The following is an 18,335-nucleotide window of genomic DNA, read 5'->3' on the forward strand; positions in this document are numbered from 1 at the left end:
CGGTGCCGATAGTATCTTCTGTTTTGCAGCTTCCGCGTGCACGGCTTCTTGCAGAACTGGCCGCAGAATCGGAATAGGGAAATTCAAATCCCCAAACCAGACTTCGGTTTGCCTACCAGAACGCGTTGGAGGAGGGGGAGGAAAATGCGTGTGCCCGGCCGAAGCTCATTTGGCAGGCAAACTCCAGCGCTCCTTCCCTCCGCCCCACCTGTTGCCGGTCAGCCCATCCCAGCCCAACCCAACGCCAAAACGCCCCGCGACCCCCGCCGGGGGAAGGAGGCGGCCGGCACGCCGCGGGGCGGGGCCTGGCTGTTCGATTGCGCGACAGCGTGAGAGGCCAATGGGGAGTTAGGGCTCCCCCGGGACCGAGAGCGGAGCCAATGCAAGGCGGGGCCGGCAGGAGGCGGGGCTCGGCTGCGTGCGGGGGACGGAGGGAGCGGGCGTGAGCGGGGCTGCTCCCCGCCCCTCCCTCCGCCTCCCCTCCCGTCCGGCGGCGGAGAGCACTCGGGAGCCAGCGCCGGGCAGAGCGCGACGGAGCAGGAGGCGACTGGAGGTGGAGCGGTCACCATCCGGCTGGTTGTGTTTGCGGCTCCGCGCCCCGAGGGACGGGTGGAGAGGAGGAGCGGCCAGGGGGCAGCGGAGCCCGCGTGGGCGATGGGGGTCCCGCGGTCGGAGCGTGGGCTGCAGCGGCTGCAGGTAAGGGAGGGAGCGGAGCCGAGCCGGCCGCCGACGGGGCGCCCGGGGGGGGATCTCTGGGGACACGGGAGCGCTTCTCCCCGCCGGGTGCCCGGGGGGGGGGGGTGGGATCGGGTCACCGTGCTGCGTGCTACGGTGCTCCGCTTTCTCCGGGCTCTTGGGGCCGAAGGGCGGCCGCGGTCCGGCGCGGCGCTCGAGGGGACCGCTCGCTTTCCGAGCTGCACCGCGATCCGCCACATCCATAGAGCCCGGAGAGCGGCGCTGGGATGAGAGTCTCGGGGAGGTCACAGCCTCATGGGGAGCAGCTCTGCTCCGGCACGGGGCTCCGAGCTGCGAAGCCCGCTGAAGGGATCGTGGCAATCACGGAGTTAGTTTGCTCGGAGGGCTCGGAGCGGAGCTGCGGTGCGGGGGGCACCTCGCGTCGGGGAGAGCGGAGAGAGGCTGCTCAGCCCTTGCTGCTTCCCCAAGTGGATTTCGTGCTTTTTACTTATTTACCGCATACGAGGCTCAACCTGCGTTTCAGTCCGTATCCTTCGACACTCTTTGTTGCCGTGTGCTCTTCAAGGGTGGGTGCTGCATCTCCCGGCTCATCGCTTCGGTTCGTTATGTGACAGCCCCTCGGGATGGACTGGACGCGGATCTGTTCTTCCGGCCCTGTCACTGTGCGTGTCGGTGCGGGTGTGCAGGCAGCGCTCCTGACAAAGACAACTCCGAAGTTGCCAAACGTCAGGTGTGGTTGTTAGCGGGCACGGAGCGGGGCAGGGAAGGCGGATGGGTGCCGGGTCGCTTTAATGCGCAGATAGCTCCAATGTCTGCTTTCGGTCCGGCTTCCCTAGGGAAATGAGTTCGGGTTTTCTGCATCATAAAAACTAGAAGTTAACAGAGAATTGCTTACGTTAATTTTCCTAAGCTCTTTTGTGTGCGGCTTTCACTTCTACGAGTTAACGCTAGATGGCTTTCTTATATCAGATATCCCACAGGGAAGGGAAGCGTGTCATCTGTTTCTGCAGCCTACTATTTCTGGTTCTGTCTATTTTGTTCCTTCGTGTGAATAGTAAACTGTCTTCTACATCAGTTCGGTGCTGATGGGAGCAGAGCAGAATTTAGTTTGCTCACTGGCTGACATCATTCACCGATCTGATCAGCTTGTCTTCATGTTTTTGGTCATTATTTTCTACGTGCTGCTACCAAAAGCTAAAGGAAGTTTTCTTAGTTGGAAGATAGTTCTGAACAATATTTACATTTCTTTAAAGGAAGGCAGCTGGATAGGAAAGGTTGTTTGAAAATGGAAAGAAACACCAATTCACTCTCAGTTATTACTTAGTTGGACTGCATTTCAAGAAGGACCACAGTATATTTGTCAGCTGATTTGTCTCCGGCTCGTATCCGTAACTGCTTTAGACAGAAATATTTTAGAGCTGGCTTCAGGAACACGGTGCATCGCAGCCTGTTGGGGATAGGAATGCGTAGGCCTGATGCTCTGTTCATCTTGTTCTTCAGTCTTTCCAAAGCTGTGCCTGTTGTCAATGCAGTCCAGCATTTCCTCTCTGTTTGTCTCTTTGCTGCTACCTCTGAAATACTCGACTCTTACATTTGATCTTTGAAATGTGTTTCATTATTAATGCAAAAATGTTTAAATCATCAAGAACGATGGTGCGTTAGGGATATTTAAACATCACTTAAGCTCCACAATAGTTTATTCATAATTTATGTAGCATTCATATAAAACAAGATCACGGGGAAGGCTCTGAATGTATTGTCTTGGTTTGGCAAGTCCATTGTGGTAGTTTACCAGGTCATGCAGCACTTTAGATGTAACAAGAAGGAATATCTACTTGTAAGGATGCCAGGCTGTTTCACCAATCATGTTGGATCAATTAAAGGTGTCATTTGTATATGCCAAGGGTATGATGTGAAACCTAGAGCTAAATGAAACCTCATTATTTATATGTTTCCAGCTGGTATTTGCTTGCTGTGCCAATCAGGCTGTTCTTTAAGGTTTCTGTTTTGTTGTCATAAGAGAAAGATAATTCAGTCTTTCTTGTGGACACTTACTGACAAGCACTATTACTCAAGTGCATTGTGAAATGTTCTTGCAGATGTCGAGTGAAACGAGGAACTAAGCAAAGCAGTGGTCACACAGGCAAAGCCTCTTTTTCTGCCTGATGACCCTTACAAGTGAACTGAGGCAGTTCTTTCATCACCATCAGCTTCGTGTTGGATGTGGTAGTCAGGCATTGCCCCTAAGATTGTTTTGTGCAGAGCAGCAGTTCTGTCTGCAGGAGGATGTATTTGCTTGTTGCCTTAACTGGGAATAAAATTACGTTTAGGCAGCTCGCTGTTAAGATATTACCGGTAGGTTCATGCTTTTTACTGGTAAGCGTTATAGTTTGGTAATAAGGAGTGAGAAGTGTATCTTGCATTTTCCTACTAACATTACAAGTTCCTGGTTGTGGAAGGAGGGTGGGGTGCTGGGTTATCTTGTTTCTCACATTAGTCATCCAAGATTACCTAACATTGGCCATACTGACAGCTTGAAATGAAGTCATGGTTTGATGAATGTTCCTTTCTCTTTCACTGCAGTTTTTGCTTTAAAGTGTTTTACTTCCATATTCCATTTGTGCTCAAGCTTGAATGGTTGTTTGGGCAAGCTGCACTGTGAAGCAGAGGAGTAAAGAGGAGATGGCTGACTATTTGTTGTGGTGCTGTACTTACAGTAAAAACATATCAATATGCTAAGCAGCATCATTTGCGTTAATCTTTAAAACATCCTGCAAAGTTAAGACAAGTATCACTTCCTCTCTTTATTTTTATGAGGAATTTCATCCTCTTATGGTTCAGAAAGTTTAGGCTTTAAGTGCACCTCAATATTTTTCTGCCCTGTTTTTTGTTGTTGTGTTGTTGTTTTTTGGTGTTTTTTTTTAACTGTATAATTTTGGGCAAATAATGTAATAAGTGTCTACCAACCTGAGAATCCAATGCCAAGCTTTAATTGTGGAATTTGCATTCAGTAGATAGAAAAGTGCTAAACATACTTCTCTATTAAAGAAACACTAATTATTTTTAATACAGATTGTGTTAAGAATACCATAAATTCTTCATAACACTCAGCAGTGGTGCCATATGACTTGAATTTTTATTATTTTTAAGCTTGGACTTCATATGAATTAATCTCCTGAATGTGTAATGAATACAATCAGCAGCTGCTCCGTCTTTTTGAACCCACCAGCAAACAGCCTTCGTGGATCTGTCGTGAAACGTTTTAAGAATAGTAGGTGTTTGAAAGGAAGTGGGCATTGTTTTGGTTACTGTTATCTGGGGAGTTCTGTATTCTTGAAGAAAATGGCCTGTACTTGCTAAAGAATAATTCTGTTTATTTGTTTAGGACTAAGAGATGTGATGAAGAAAGATGCTGTAGTGGGAGGAGGGAACCTCTTGGAAATAAGGGAATCTAGCAAGCCCTGAAGGAGAGGTATCAAGCTGTGCTGTAGTAGCTAGGAAGGCGGCGGTAGCTGAAGTTTTTCTGACATCCCCTCCCCCTCAGCTGCTCTGTGAATTCAGATGCTTAAATGAAATTCTGAGCACAAGACTTGGAGTTCTGCTATTGACTCTGATTCTTTTCTTACATAATGTCTTCATTTGTTGCCCTGCATCCTGCAGTGTGACATATCCAGCTTTGCAGACATTTGTATAATCCTCCCATAGCGTTTGCCATTCCTTCATTCTTTCCCCTCTCCCTTCACTCCCTGTTGCCTCCTAACTTCTCGCTGGCATGGTGCCTATCGACTGTGATGATGCTTTCTGCAGCCTCATATTTTGAAGCACAGGAATTTCAAAATACAACTAACCAGACTTAAGTGATACAAAAAGGGGTTGATGGGATTTATGTTAGAGGATACATAACACAGATACAGAGCTCTGATACGAGCCAACAGTCTGGGCTTCTGTTTCTCTTTTGGTTCACCAGCCCTTATTTTAAATCTGATACAGCCCATGAAGCTGTTTTCCTTTGGTTTGGGGTTTTTGATTTTTCTTTGGTCACTCGCTTATTGTGTATGTATGAGAGTGAAAGGAAATTCTAAACTACTGTTCAGTTACCCCTGTTTTGTCCTTCATCTTGAATTTTCACACTTATTCCCATCACATCTGATAAGTTGTTAAAGGCTATGAGAATTAAGTGGCAAGTAAGGGGGATAAGAACATAAAGGGGAGTAAGAAGAGAATATGGCTTTGTGTAGATGTTATAAATGCACCGAGTATTAAAATCCTTGCTGCTTTTTTTTTTCCTTGGGGGAGTAGAAATGAATTCTGCAATTAATGCATAGTTAGCAAAACTGTCATTGCAAATGAGTGTTCTCTTTCTCTGTCTCTTACATTTTGTGGAGGAGGCGTTTGTGAAAGATAGGATATCTTATTCTGTGGTCTTTTTTTCTTTGTTGTTGGTTTTTCTTTTGCTTGTTTGTTTATTTGTTCATCTAAGAGCTAATCACATGTTCTTCCTCTCTGATTATTTTCATTTGTGGTTTTCAGTTCAAAGCCAATTATTTCCTAGTTTTAGATACCGAAGGATTTTGTTTCCTTGGATGTTCTTTAAGTATTTTTCTAGGTTCTCAGCACTGAAAAGTGAATACTTGACATGTATTGCAATGTGAATTCACTTTAAATGTGTGTGACATAAGGTGTGTGTGTGTGGGGGGAAGTGGGAACAATGTGTCTTTGTATATGCATACATCCTCATTCATAATGTGATATAGTATATATGCAAGCATACATCTCTTACTTATTGTAGTGGCCAGCTGCTCTAGAAGAATTAGGAGCAGCTTAAGGTGATCAGGTTATCTCGCTGCTCTGCTGTAGTAAACTAAGCCTTTGTGAGGTTGTCAGGACAACAGCTTATTATTTTTGTTCCTAGTATGCTGTGTGTCTTTTTTCCCCTCTATAGCAATGAAGGGAGCTGTTTCAAAGAGTGGTTGTGTTGCCATGCAAGGATTGCCAGCTGTGATTTGGGTTCAGCAGGATGCTCTGGGTTTGTCATGTAAAAATTCTAATTGATGATGAATGCAAACCCAGTGTGAGAACAATTTCATTCATTGGACTAATGCAAAACAACCCATTGTATTTATACACCCATAGCCTATTTTCTCAGCAGTATTGTCATTACTCTTCTGTTCTCTTCCATCTGAATCCCAGAGAAAAGCGTTTTATGTTTGGCAGTATGGAACCTGTGATATGAGCTGAGACAAGGTAGGAATTAGTTTGCATCAGCATGCACTTGTTTGAAACTAGAAAGATAACAAGTGAAACCATTGGGAATTTCTGTTAGTTTCCTTCATCGTATGTTTCACAAAAACGTGGTATGCAAATAGTGCTCCTTGAAACTATACAATCACTGTTTTAGTGTTGCCATTATGAAAGGCCACTAATCTCATTATACAGTAAAGGAGATATGGCAAGCTGAATGACTGAAAGGTACTTCTCTGCATGCAGTGCAAGAGTGGCAGTAATTTTGGCTGAAATAACATAAAGGTTATTAGTATGTGTATAGTAACTGTTGAGTCACTGCCTGAACCACTGATTGAGCACCTGGGGAAAGGACCTGGTCAGCCCTGGGAGCACAGGTGAAGGCAATTCAGCTGTGTGAGCAGAAGGGGTGGAGCCTGGCTGCACCTCTCTTAGACCTCATTTCAGGGCTGACCCCACTGGGGAAGGATCTCTGGTTGGAGATCCCTCTCTTGTGGAGTCCTTTCTGTGAGTCTAGATCTTCAGAGATAGGTGAGCACATTTACTTTTCCTGTGAAATACCACGTTATCTGTGCAGGTCCTTTTACTGTTACGTTCCTGTATTGCCTTTCCTCCACGTTAATCTGTCCAATTGCTACAGCATGTTTAGGGCCAGGAAACTTATTGAGATGTTCAGCTGGAGCAGTTATATGAAGAAGGCTTTCAAATAGCTGTGGTTTTAATTTTTTTAAATCTTAAAATGTGCTAACATGTGGGATTTGTTTTGACACTTTCATAGCTGCATTTATACTGCTAATATAAAGATATCCCTTAGTCTGATCCTCTAAGTCTTCAATCTGGGTTTATCTATATAAGTCAATTAAATGATGTGCAAATAGCAAAAATCCTTTGTCAGAACAGTAACGTTCTACTGCATATTCCATTTTTGGCCAACTGAAACAACAATTTATTCACAGAGTAAATTGATAGAGTTATATAGGTAGTTTTAGAAACTGCTTAACAGAATCACAAACTATTGGGATAAACCTGTGAATGCTCAGATGTTGTCTCCCTTACTTGGCCAGTTAGTCTGGAGGTGGTTTCCTTCCTCCTCTCAGATTGACTGCTACTCTGTGACTTACATGGCATGTTTGTACATTTCTTTCAGTCACACAGCCTTGTTTGCTTAGGAAGCCATTCCAAATTCATCTATTTGAAGATGATGAGACTAGGTGGGGTAAACACAGTGCTCGTTGTAATCCATAGCAACATGAGAACAGGCTTATTTCCCCTTTTCTTCAAGTGGAGAATTTAACCAATCTGTGAAGTGAAAGAGATGAGATAGATGAGATCTGGATTGGTTAAGAGCTGTGAAGGTGAGTGCTACACCAAAACAGACAAGCAAATACCTGTTGAGCTCCAAAAATGTTTTGTAGGTGAGTTGAGGTTGCTGCTGGTAGATTAGAGGGACTTGCTGGGAGCCTGAACTTTTGGTAACCTCTTAGCTTGGTTCCATGAAAAATCATTATCGTCAGTGGAGACTTCTGAATGAAGGTCAAGCGTTGCTTCATTAGCCTGTGAGTTTCTGAGATTTGATAATTTTGCTAATGTCAGTGCTTCTCTCACTCAGGGGATGCTTTGTACTTTTTCACTGTGCTTATGTAACTTTTACTAATGAAGTTTCTGTAAGTATAATTACCCTTGATCTTTTCTATCAAATCTTGCCGAGTCAAACAACAGGCTCAAAAATTATTGGGGCAGAGGGAAGAGTTTCACTGTGCGATTGGATAAAGCTTGTTTCCTTGTAAAAAAATAATTGTTAGAAGTACCTGACCATTCTTTTACATCATACTGCCCTGTAGCAAACAGATATGAAAATTCATAATATTCCTTATTTTTAATTTTACTGTTGTGCTTCTAAGTACTGTTAAATATGTAGTACTATACTGTCAATTATAGGAGTGTGCTGTTGTGCCTGGTAACGTGCATGCAAACTGTATCTTTGTATGCACAAGCAGTTAACTGAATATCTGCCTTGCTCTATGAAAATGCAGTGGCTGCATGTTAAAACAGGACATTTGCATATATGCATAGTAATATTATTTTCTTCTAGGAATTAGATGCTGGATGTCATGTTTTCCTCTTTCTTATGTTGACTGTACTCAGCAGTGTTAGCATTTGCTCATTTGCCTACATTCAGAATGCCTGTTGGTCAGAGCTGTTTAAAACTGCAACTTAAGCTTCTCCTGAGCCAATTCCTTTCTTTACCAGCTGTCTCAGCTGCATCTTTCAGTGTGGTACTTGTTTGTGACAGCTCCAGGGATAACTGTGGGAAAAGAAATAATATGTATGTCAAATATGTTAGATCCTACTCACTGAGACTTACTATATGGTTGGGGGAAAAATAGAACAACACAACAACTAAGAAAAAAACCTGCCTGAAACCAAACTGTTCTTCGTAGACTCCCTGCAAGTCACCTTCGGGTCACCATGAAAACTTGCTCAGCTGGAAATCCAAATAGATGTCAATGTATTTGTTTCATTTGTGTGTAAAAGACTAATAATTTATATTGGTTAAATAATGACTTCTGTTTTAGTATTTCTGCATACTTTGTTACAGCATGAAATCTTTCGCATTGCATAATTCATGTATAAGGGGATACCACTTTCAAGTTTTCTTGCTTTGGTGGTGAAATTAGTGTCTCTTCCATGAACTATATCTACAGACGCTAAAATACAGATCTTTTCTGTTTTATGTACAAACAGATTCTTCTTTATCTCTGTATCCTCTTTGTTACGAGGAAGAAATCTATTGCAATTGTTCATTTGTTGTGTTCTTTTAAACTTAAGCAATCATTAGACAGCCCTTTATAAGGTCCTTGAGTATCTTTTACATGTTGTTTATTGATAAGCTTGTGATCTTTCTGCATGTTGCTTAAACAATATATCCTATTAGCTAAGATTTAATAGTGCTTATGGCAGTTTGTTCATCATCTGTCTTGGTTTTAATCCAGGCTTTTAGCATGATTTCAAAGCATCTGTATAATCAAGTTGCAGTGTTATCTTTCCAATGGGAGGATTAGAGGAATGAAAAAGCGGCTGGATTGTCAGGCTCAAAAAGTTTACAATCAGTGGTTCATAGTTTGCCCAGAGACCAGGCCCCTGACCTCTTGTTTAGTACCTTTATCAGTGACCTAGAAGAGGAAATGAAACCTGTCCTCATCAAATTAGAATGTAACATCTCATTGTTGATGTGGTCAAGAACAGTGCTATATGACTTAGGAGGTCTGGAGGAATGGCCCATAATAAACATCGTGACCTTCAACAAGGATAAATGTAAGGTCATATGTCTGGGGTGGGGGTTGTAGAATCTCTTGCAATAGTACATGCTGGGGACTGCCTGCCTGGGAAATAGGTTTGCTGAAGACAGGAGTCAACGTGCCTGTGTTCTGTCAAACTTACCATGCAGATTGCTCTGAAAGTAATGCCTCCTATTTTATTGCAGTGGAAACCGCAGTGGATACTTTGAGCACAATAACACTATTTGAAAGAGTAAATTCTCAGCTACAAAATACTGGTGTGAATTCAGTGCTTTGAGCAGGCAGTTGGATTAGGTGATGTGCTAAAGTGTATTCTAATGTGAGTTATTCCATATAATACCACATTCATTGATGATAGTTGGGCTGGTAATTGAGGATTGTAGTTGACATTCAATATGTGTTTGACTATCAATATATTGATATTGTGTTAGTACTTCATCTGTTGCAGTACAGAGTATTCCTCAATTATGATATTGGAAAGATTATTATTTAAGCCTAAGAAATAGTCTTTTGTATTTATATTGCATATTCTTTGTTTAAACCAGTTGACAAAAATTCCCAAATAAGTTATTGGCAGATGAAATATTTTATAGTTGTAATCCATAACAAAAGAATAGGCATTTAAAGACAATGGTGTCATATCAGGTTTTGCTTCAGATATATGTTGCTAACCTTGTCACTGAATTCTAAAACATAATTATCAGTACTAGAATTTGAATGTGTGAACATCTGTTGAACTACTCGATTGGATTTCTTCCAAAAAGATTGTTTTACTCTTAAAGAGCAGGACAGTCTGAGTTTGAAATTGGCTCTCAGCCTGTTAAACTGAATTTATATCTAACTCTCTTGTGCTGATTACTGCTTTTATTATTGTCAAACTTCTAATAATCTGTGCTGAAGTTATCTGTACTTCTTTTCGAAAATGGGGTGATAAATCAGTTTAAAAATCCAAAATAAAGTGAAGTTTGGTGGCCCTGCCAGGCAGGGGGGTTGGAACTTCATGATCCTTGAGGTCCCTTCCAACCCAGGTCATTCTGTAAAGTGTTCAGCACTGAAAGCAGCTGCTGCCTGTATCTTCTTACCTTTAGTCTTACCTCTTAGGTTCATTAACCATAAGGAAAAGCCAGGAGTAATTCAGAAGATTGAGTTGATTTCTGTTCTTGCTCATCCAACTCCACAGTAGTTTACTTTAAAATATTTCTATGCTTACCAACGCATGAAATAGACCTTTAGAACTGTTTGGGTTTTTGTATGCTTGAGTTTTTTAAAACAATCAAGAATTTATATAACATTTAGCTTCATTATGAAAGAGAATGTAAATGTGTGCTGATTTAGGCAAAGCAAACAGGAAAGGGAATGGAAAGAATTTCCTTTAATGTAAATCTCCTTTACGTTGAGATAATACTGATAGTGCTCCTCAGTTGGCAGGTTACAGATTCACATCTGATGTTTTTCCTAAAGATGGGAAGGAATTTTGTCCACTTTTTGGACTGTATGTGCAGAAACTCAGCTTTATGTCCTTTTGAGTCCCATTTTCAACAGAAGGAGACAAAACTTTAGTTTGATAAAATTGTAAGATCTCAAAAGTTGTTGAATTCTAAGGCTGATTATAAGCGCAGATGGGCAGGCCTAGCCTGGAACTTTCTTTATCCTGAACTCAAGAATTTGCATCAGTATTAATCTTATTACTTTATTATGTAACTGGATCATTGGTCTCTTTAAATAAGGACTCTGCAGTATAGGTATATATATGCAGTACTGCAGATGAGACCTTACCTGTACAGAGTAGAGGGGCAGGATCACCTCCTTCACCCCGCTGGCTGCGCTTCTTTTGATGCAGCCCAGGATATGGTTGGTTTTTTGTAGTATGGGCACATTACTAACTCATGTCTAGCTTGCTATCCACAAGTACGCCCAAGTCTTTTTCAGGTTTTTTACTTTTTGTTATGCTTAAGAGGAATTTAAGCTGTATTTTATGAAGAATTATCTGTGGCAAATAAGATAGCATTGAAGCATGATTTCTACTGGAAATATTGTGCAATTTTGTGTTCTTGTTGAGTACAATGTCATGGTTATGCTTTCTGGTGTTCTGATGAGCTACCAGACTGAAAAATTCTCCTTTCATTCTTGAATGAATAACTGCATGCAAAAATGAAATGAAATTATTCCTCAGATCTCACTTTGTTCTTCTTAGTAACATTTTCACCTTCCTTCACAGTGCAGGTGCTTTCCAACTGTGTTATATTCAGATTTCATGAGCAGCTTCCATTTCGTGTCAAGGCCATTATTGAAAATACGAAGCCAGTCTTAGCTCATTTTTGATCTTTGGCTTCATTTAATGAACTATCTTATTTCTAGCATTTTTCAGGGTGGTGTATTTTCTCTTGTTCTGTTTTCAGTTATGCCACTGTGCCAGGTACTTTCTTTGTTCTAGGTTGCATGAACAGTCTTGTTTTTATTTTAATGCCATTGATGAGCTGATGTGGGGAAATCATGCTGCTATGCAGAGCTCACAGGACCAAAGCTGAAGCAGTAGTATTCATGAACGTATCAATATATGCAAACCATACAGCTTACATATAGGATAGTTACAGTACAGTAGTTTAAAATACAGTAGTAGCGGTATGGCATGCTACTTTGCTCTTTGGTTGTATGGTACTATTTGTTTTTACCGTTTTGCTTTGAGTTTTTGTTTTTCAGGTTCAGTGTGAGGTTTAGAGTGTGTGTGTGGGGGAAAGATATCCCCTGAGCCAACCCTCTCCTCCTCATATGTCTTTGGCTTCCTCCTCATTAAGGCAGTATGTCTATCTTCTAAATAACTAACCAGAGAAATAAGATGTCTATATAGTAGTGGTTGTTTGTTTGTTGTTTTTTTTTTTTCCTTAGTTCTTTTTTTTTCTTGCTTTTGCTTGCTGTGGTGGGTTGACTCACATTCGCATAGCTGATTATGTATGAGTGTTTTTGTTACAAACACCAAAATAAGCATGTGGCTTCCTATATTTGCTTTATATTGATCTCTGTACTGATTTTGTTTGTGGTTGTTCATTTTAACTAGAATCATTGTTCAGTTCTACTGAAGTTAATAGAGCATATGGAAATGTTGTAAAAATATAGTAAGTTGTTAAAAGTTTCCTGATGATATCTGATTAAGCTTTCGGTGATAGACTTTGTTTTATTGGTTATACTAGTCTTCAAGTCTAACTTTTTTCCTCTCTGTATTTGTGATGAGCAAACTGTTGTCCCTCCAACTGTAAGGGTTGATTTTTCTCTCCTGGTGGATATCCTGAAAGATCTATGTTCTTTATTAGCATTTCTTACAAGCACGTTGTGAAAGAGCACTGCAGTGTTGTAGGTAACTTGTTATTTTCTTTCATCTGCTCCTAACATGAAGAAAAATATCAATTGGAAGAAAAGTAGAAGTGGAAATACAGAGAAGCCAAGGTGTTGAGCGTTTTGGAAACAGGTTTTGCTAAGTGAGGCTTTCATGCCAACTGTTCAGAACTGTTAAAGCAATTTGTGCCTTGTTATTGGATCTTGAGTAGAATGGCACTGCATTGCCAAAAGACTAATGACTGAAGTGACACCAGAAGACTTAATATTTGTGAAGGTCTATTCTCTAGTTTGTTGTTCCAAGAGCACAAAATCAAATACTCAGGATGGACTGAAAATTGTTACAATTTTGTGTCTACTGACATAATTATATGATCATGGATAATAAAGTGATCTACTTTTTTCTGTGGACTTTTTCTGCTCTTGATACAGCTAGATACCATTCATTGCTGTTGTGGATGTGACACTCTGGCTTCCTGGCTGTAAGACATTGCTCTAAATGAGCTGATGCACTTTTCAGACTGGTATAGCAAATCATATATATGTGATGTAGCAGGAAAATCTAATCTAAAATAAGGTTGTTGTTTCAGTGTTAAATAAAGTAGATCTTTCTCACCGTTTAATTTTCTCTTAAAATTAAAAAACAAAACAAAACTGTGACAAAAGCAAATAAAACCTGTGGATGTAATGATCATCATATGCGTTTTGTTAAAATGGAAGCGACTGTTAAGATGTGCCAAAATATAATGAAAGATTTGGAAGGTACCACTGCTAATTCAGCATTTTACTTAATAAAGAAAAACTGCTTTCTTTTGTTTTTTCAAACTGCCATATTGTGTCACTTCTGCTCTTTCAAGGTTAGGACTGTTGTCCTTCAGGGTTTGCCAGTGTTGAAGGAAGGGTTACTGCTGGAGTGGGGTCTTGGAGCAATTTCATGCCATTCACATGAACTTCAAAAAGAATCGTGGAAATACATTGGAGACAAGACCTCAGATGTATGATCATTTTAACAATGGAAAAGTGGATTTTCCTTATGCTTTGTTTTGGAATTATATCTAATAAGTTATATATTTTCAGCTTCTGTTGTACAAGTTTGGGGGAGGTCGTAATCTACCAGTAATCTTTCTTAGAACATTGCAAGGGAGCTATAATGTTTGATCAGATACCAAATGTGTTTTAAGGTACTTAGAACTTTTCACAGTGTATGTCTACCCACCACCACGCATCCACATGCTCACTTCATTGTTAAAGGTTAAAATGGTATGTTAGTGATGTGAGAGACTATATCTTAGGAAAAATCTCTTTACTGTGAGATACTGGAACAGGTTGCCCAGAGAGGCTTTGATTGCCCCCTTCATGGAAGCGTTCAAGGCCAGGCTGGATGGGGCTTTGAGCAACCTGGTCTAGTGGGAGGTGTCCTGTCTATAGCAGAGGGGTTGAAACTGGATGATCTTAAAGGTCTCTTCCAACCCAGACCATTCTATGATACTATGATCTCTGGTGCAGTACCAGCTACCTTATGAATTATTACCAAGTTAGTAGTCTTGTTTTGTTTTGTAACGCATTGTTTACTTTAGCCATTAATTACTGTTATTTCCAACGGTGTCTTTTTGTGTTACTATGGTTGGATGGAAGTTACGGGGTTGAACTGTGTTTTTCTGTTCAGCTATTGATGACTTAAGGAAATAGCTGTCAGTCAGACCTATACTTCCCAATTATTCCCCAGGAAACTCTTTTCTTCACCTCTTCTTTGAAGCAGGAACTTTGGCACACACATGCTTTATTTTGCTTTCAAATTGTTTTATTTAACCATAGTGTTCTGACTCTTAGGTTTGCTTCTACCCTCCCCCAAGAAACTAATAATTCAAAGTCAGCTCAAATCCTAATGGGATTACTTACTTGGGAATAAACTGATAGTAACTATTGTACTGAGCCTTCTGGAGACAATAGCTTCAGAAACACTAAAACAAAATTGCAACTAATTACTGGTAGCTCAGATGATTTATAGAAACAATATAAAAACTCTTACAGTTGAACTGACCGCAGTAAGGCCTTGCAGTTGTGAGATGTTATGAAACATCAAACTTCGGCTTCTAATTAAATGTTTATGTCCTTTGACTTTTTTGGCAATAAATTAAGAAAAATTCTATTTAGAATACTTTTTTCTTAAACTATAATAACATCATTTCTACTCTAATACTTTCCTCCTCCCACATAATCTTTCCTTTTACAATAAAGCTCTTCATAGCTTTTACCCCATGCTCTATTCTGCCTCCTACATCCTTCTACTGACTGCCATTATCCACTTGTGGAATAACAAAATCACTTTTCTTTGTTTAATAAGTGTAGGCCTGTGGTGCACCAGCATAATTCACTCCAACCCTGGATACGTTATTGTACCCAGAGGGGCAGAGCGTGTTGTTCCTCTAGCCAGAGGCTGGAGGCGGAGTGTACATCCTGATGAAAGGTGGCTGACTCTCAGTTCATACCTCCCTGGAAAGTGTATACCCAGATTTGCTTCCTGGCTGCTCATGCCTGTAAGGTTTTGTGTTTACGTCTGCCAAGGGGACATGCTTGCAGCCCTGTACTAACCCAAAAGCACAGATTACCCATTGACTTCGGGCAAATAAATGAGATTACTTATCTTGCAGTGTCTTGTATGGGACTAGTACAGTAGCTATCTAAGGAAATTCAGAGCAGAGTGAGATTTCTTGTTGGTTTTGAATTCTTTCCTGTGATGTAGTTGTTTGTTTGTTTTTTCATTAATAGACAATGGTTTCTACTCTGTCCTTTCATGCTAGTTAGACTTGAATGTTTTTCTCTCTCCTTGATTTGAGGGAAAGTCAGTCTATAGAACACAAAGATAATGGTCTTGTTTGTTTGTTCCTAAATCAGTGGATTTTAAGTGCCTGAATACTTTACAAAATACAAATCTTAGCCTTTTTGTTTGTTTGGTACCTGCAGGATTAGCAAGCTTTATCACGTAGTATTGTAACTGTTGAGTCACAGCCTTGAACCACTGAGCACCAGGGGGAAAGGACCTGGTCAGCCCTGGGCGCGCAGGTGAAGGCAATTCAGCTGCGTGACCAGAAGGAATGGAGCCTGGCTGCACCTCTCTTAGACCTCATTTAGTCTGGCTGCCACTCGGGAAGGATCTCTGGTTGGAGATCCCTCTATTGTGGAGTTTTCCCTGTGAGCCTAGAGTTTTAGACAGGTGAGCACTTTTTCTTTGTAATGCCTTTCTGTTGTGCTAGTCCCTTTGTTATTGTATCACCTGTATTGCTGTTCCACTGTGTTGGTCTTTTTGACTGTTTTATGCATATAGATGAAATATTAAAGTCTGGCTCTTAGGTTGATATTTTTGAGCAGAAAGACATACTAAGCAAGCTTGAGGTTTGCTAATTTTTGTTGGTGTTGTTGTTCTCAAGTACTTTTTCATTACTATATCAAGAGCAATTTATGACAAAATAACTTACTAATATCAGAGTTCACAAGCGAGTAACTTGGCTGTCTAGACTAACTGGCCTAACCCTATGGTCTCAATGGAACAAAAAAAATCTGTCTGAAAACTGACTGCTGTCTTTTGTAATGGTGTGAGACAAACAAATGCCCTACAAAGTGAGCCTGTCTTTGTATGGAACTGTCACAGTTCCACAGAGCTGATACAGATTTTTTTCACCTGTGACTTTCAGTACAATAGAATCAAAGTCTGGGTGTAAACTTACTCCTTCCCGTTGCACTTGACTTATTTTTGTTTCCCTAAAACATTTCTGACGCCTACAGGGTTATCTTTCATCTTTCCCTTCATAGTCCCAATGTCCAGAATCCTGATTTCTTTTTATTCTGTGTTTGCATAGAAAAGTTCACTGATAATTTTTCAGTATTATTCAGAAATCAGCATTGGATACTGCATTTCACCTGTTTTGGGGAATAAAAACATACCTCATACTCTGAAATGTATGTTCTTCTTGTTAACTTAACACTAAGTAAAAAAACAATACTTCTTGTACCTGTTTTGTTTTTAAAAGTGAGTTGTTCAGAAACTGTCTAGCTGATAATCATGACATACAATAAATACAAATAATGTTATTGGAAGAGGAATGTAAAGCCTGTTGATATTTAAAGTACTTAGATCTAATGACTGGTTAAGTGTGTGCATCATTATTGTACAGTTGTCTCAAGCACTTTTTAAATGCCACTCAATCTTGTTCTTAACATTCTTGCAGCATAGTTAGAATTTCTTGGGAAGAACCTTCTACTAAACGGAAATAAAATGCAACAGAAGTCACTGTTGGGTTTGGGATAGGCTGAGTAAATGTGTGTGTACATGCTTGAGCACATGGCACATATGCAGAAAGAGAAAGCCTGTGACTGACGGTTTCATTGTCTGTTCCATGCATAAACCAAAGAAGCAAAACCCTCCTAGATCTGAAGTGGATCACTTTATTCTTTGTTCTTTCAGTGATCTTGGGTTTGCAACTGAACAGAAACAGGTTACCATTGGCCTGTAGAATCAGCTTAATACAAGGTGTTGTTGTTGGGTTTTGTTTTATTTTATTTTTATGCATCTTGTTAAACTTTAAAGCTGTTAGAATGTCATTGTCACAAAAAATGGGATTACTATTTAAGGCAGCTGATATTATTTAAATTGTGGAGTTATTTTGGATGCTAGATTTCTATGTGTGGAAATGGTGGATCTCTTGACAACTATGTTTTGTTGCTCTTAATTGCAGTTTTTGGATCTGAATATAATGTCAATAATGTCCTTAGTGGGTATAAATTGTTATACAAGTGCATCACTAAGCTAAAGCTGCGTGGCTGCACACAAGGTAACTGAATTGCAAGGAACTCTGAGGCTGTTTTTATTCTAATCTTCTTTCTAATAGCAACTGAAACTTTGTAATAGGAGGGTTTGTTTTGGTTTAGATTTGACTCAGTGGATGAGATAAAGGCTGTGTATTTCCAGAATTTTGGCAGCTTTGAAAGCTTGCTTCAGGTCAGGTTAAATTCCTTGTAATTAATGAATATTTTTAATGAGTCCAAAGATTGTATTCACTAGACTGGAGGTCAGTGTACTAAAGGAGTACTTTAAAGGCAGAAGATAGGGAATTATGTTGTTGCCAAATCTACTGAGTGCTGTTCAGTCTGGACTACTTAGCAGAATGCAAGGAGGTGCAAAGCCTTGCTGATTTCTAAACTCTGCCCAAAAATGTGGAGCATGGACAGTCTTTTGGCAAACTCTTATTTTTAAGCATCTCGTAGGCGGCTATTGCTCCTGTTTCACAAATACTCAATAGCCGTAACTGCTTCACAGTGAAGGCCATTTGTTTAAGTTCAGAAGCAGATGGCCTCTTTAAAAATACAAACCCAGAGAATATTTTAACTGAAGATGGAACGAAAATAACTGTATGTGGCACATGGCAATGTGAAACTGTCAATTCTTGCTAATTATTCAGTAATTTAAATGCATTGTATTTTTTTTATGTCCCTTTGACAGTGGAGTCTGTACAAGTCCTTGTTAAATAAGGCCTTCACATATCTCTTGGTACAGCACACCAGCCTTGGTCTTAGTAATTTTTTGTTTTATTGGTGGCAAGCTATTGTCTAGTCTCTTCTCTTGTGCTACAGTGCCTATGGGATGCTTCTAATTTGATCGTTAGGTTGGTTTGCTTAGGCATGTCTGAAATACATGTTGTGTATTCCTCATTTGGAACCAGACAAACTATGCTGTGTTTGTAATGTTTTTGAAGTGCTGTTTGCAAGAACAAT

General features: G+C 40.3%; 1 protein-coding gene across 9 annotated transcripts in view; it reads left to right on the forward strand.

Annotated features, from left to right (window-relative positions):
- Window positions 1-426: 426 nt before the first annotated feature.
- The window catches only part of SIPA1L2 (signal induced proliferation associated 1 like 2), a 131,000-nt gene continuing 113,091 nt past the window's right edge, over window positions 427-18,335 (forward strand). For 5 of the 9 annotated variants that reach the window (XM_015857870.2, XM_015857869.2, XM_015857872.2 and 2 more), the window contains exon 1: window positions 428-696. The gene's annotated coding sequence lies outside the window, so the exon portion shown is untranslated. Of the gene's footprint in view, window positions 697-18,335 lie in introns of all 9 variants that reach the window. The other 4 variants (XM_032443332.1, XM_015857876.2, XM_015857875.2 and 1 more) reach the window with 2 other exon arrangements.

This window comes from Coturnix japonica, chromosome 3 (genome assembly GCF_001577835.2).
Source record: "Coturnix japonica isolate 7356 chromosome 3, Coturnix japonica 2.1, whole genome shotgun sequence".
Taxonomy (NCBI): domain Eukaryota; kingdom Metazoa; phylum Chordata; class Aves; order Galliformes; family Phasianidae; genus Coturnix; species Coturnix japonica.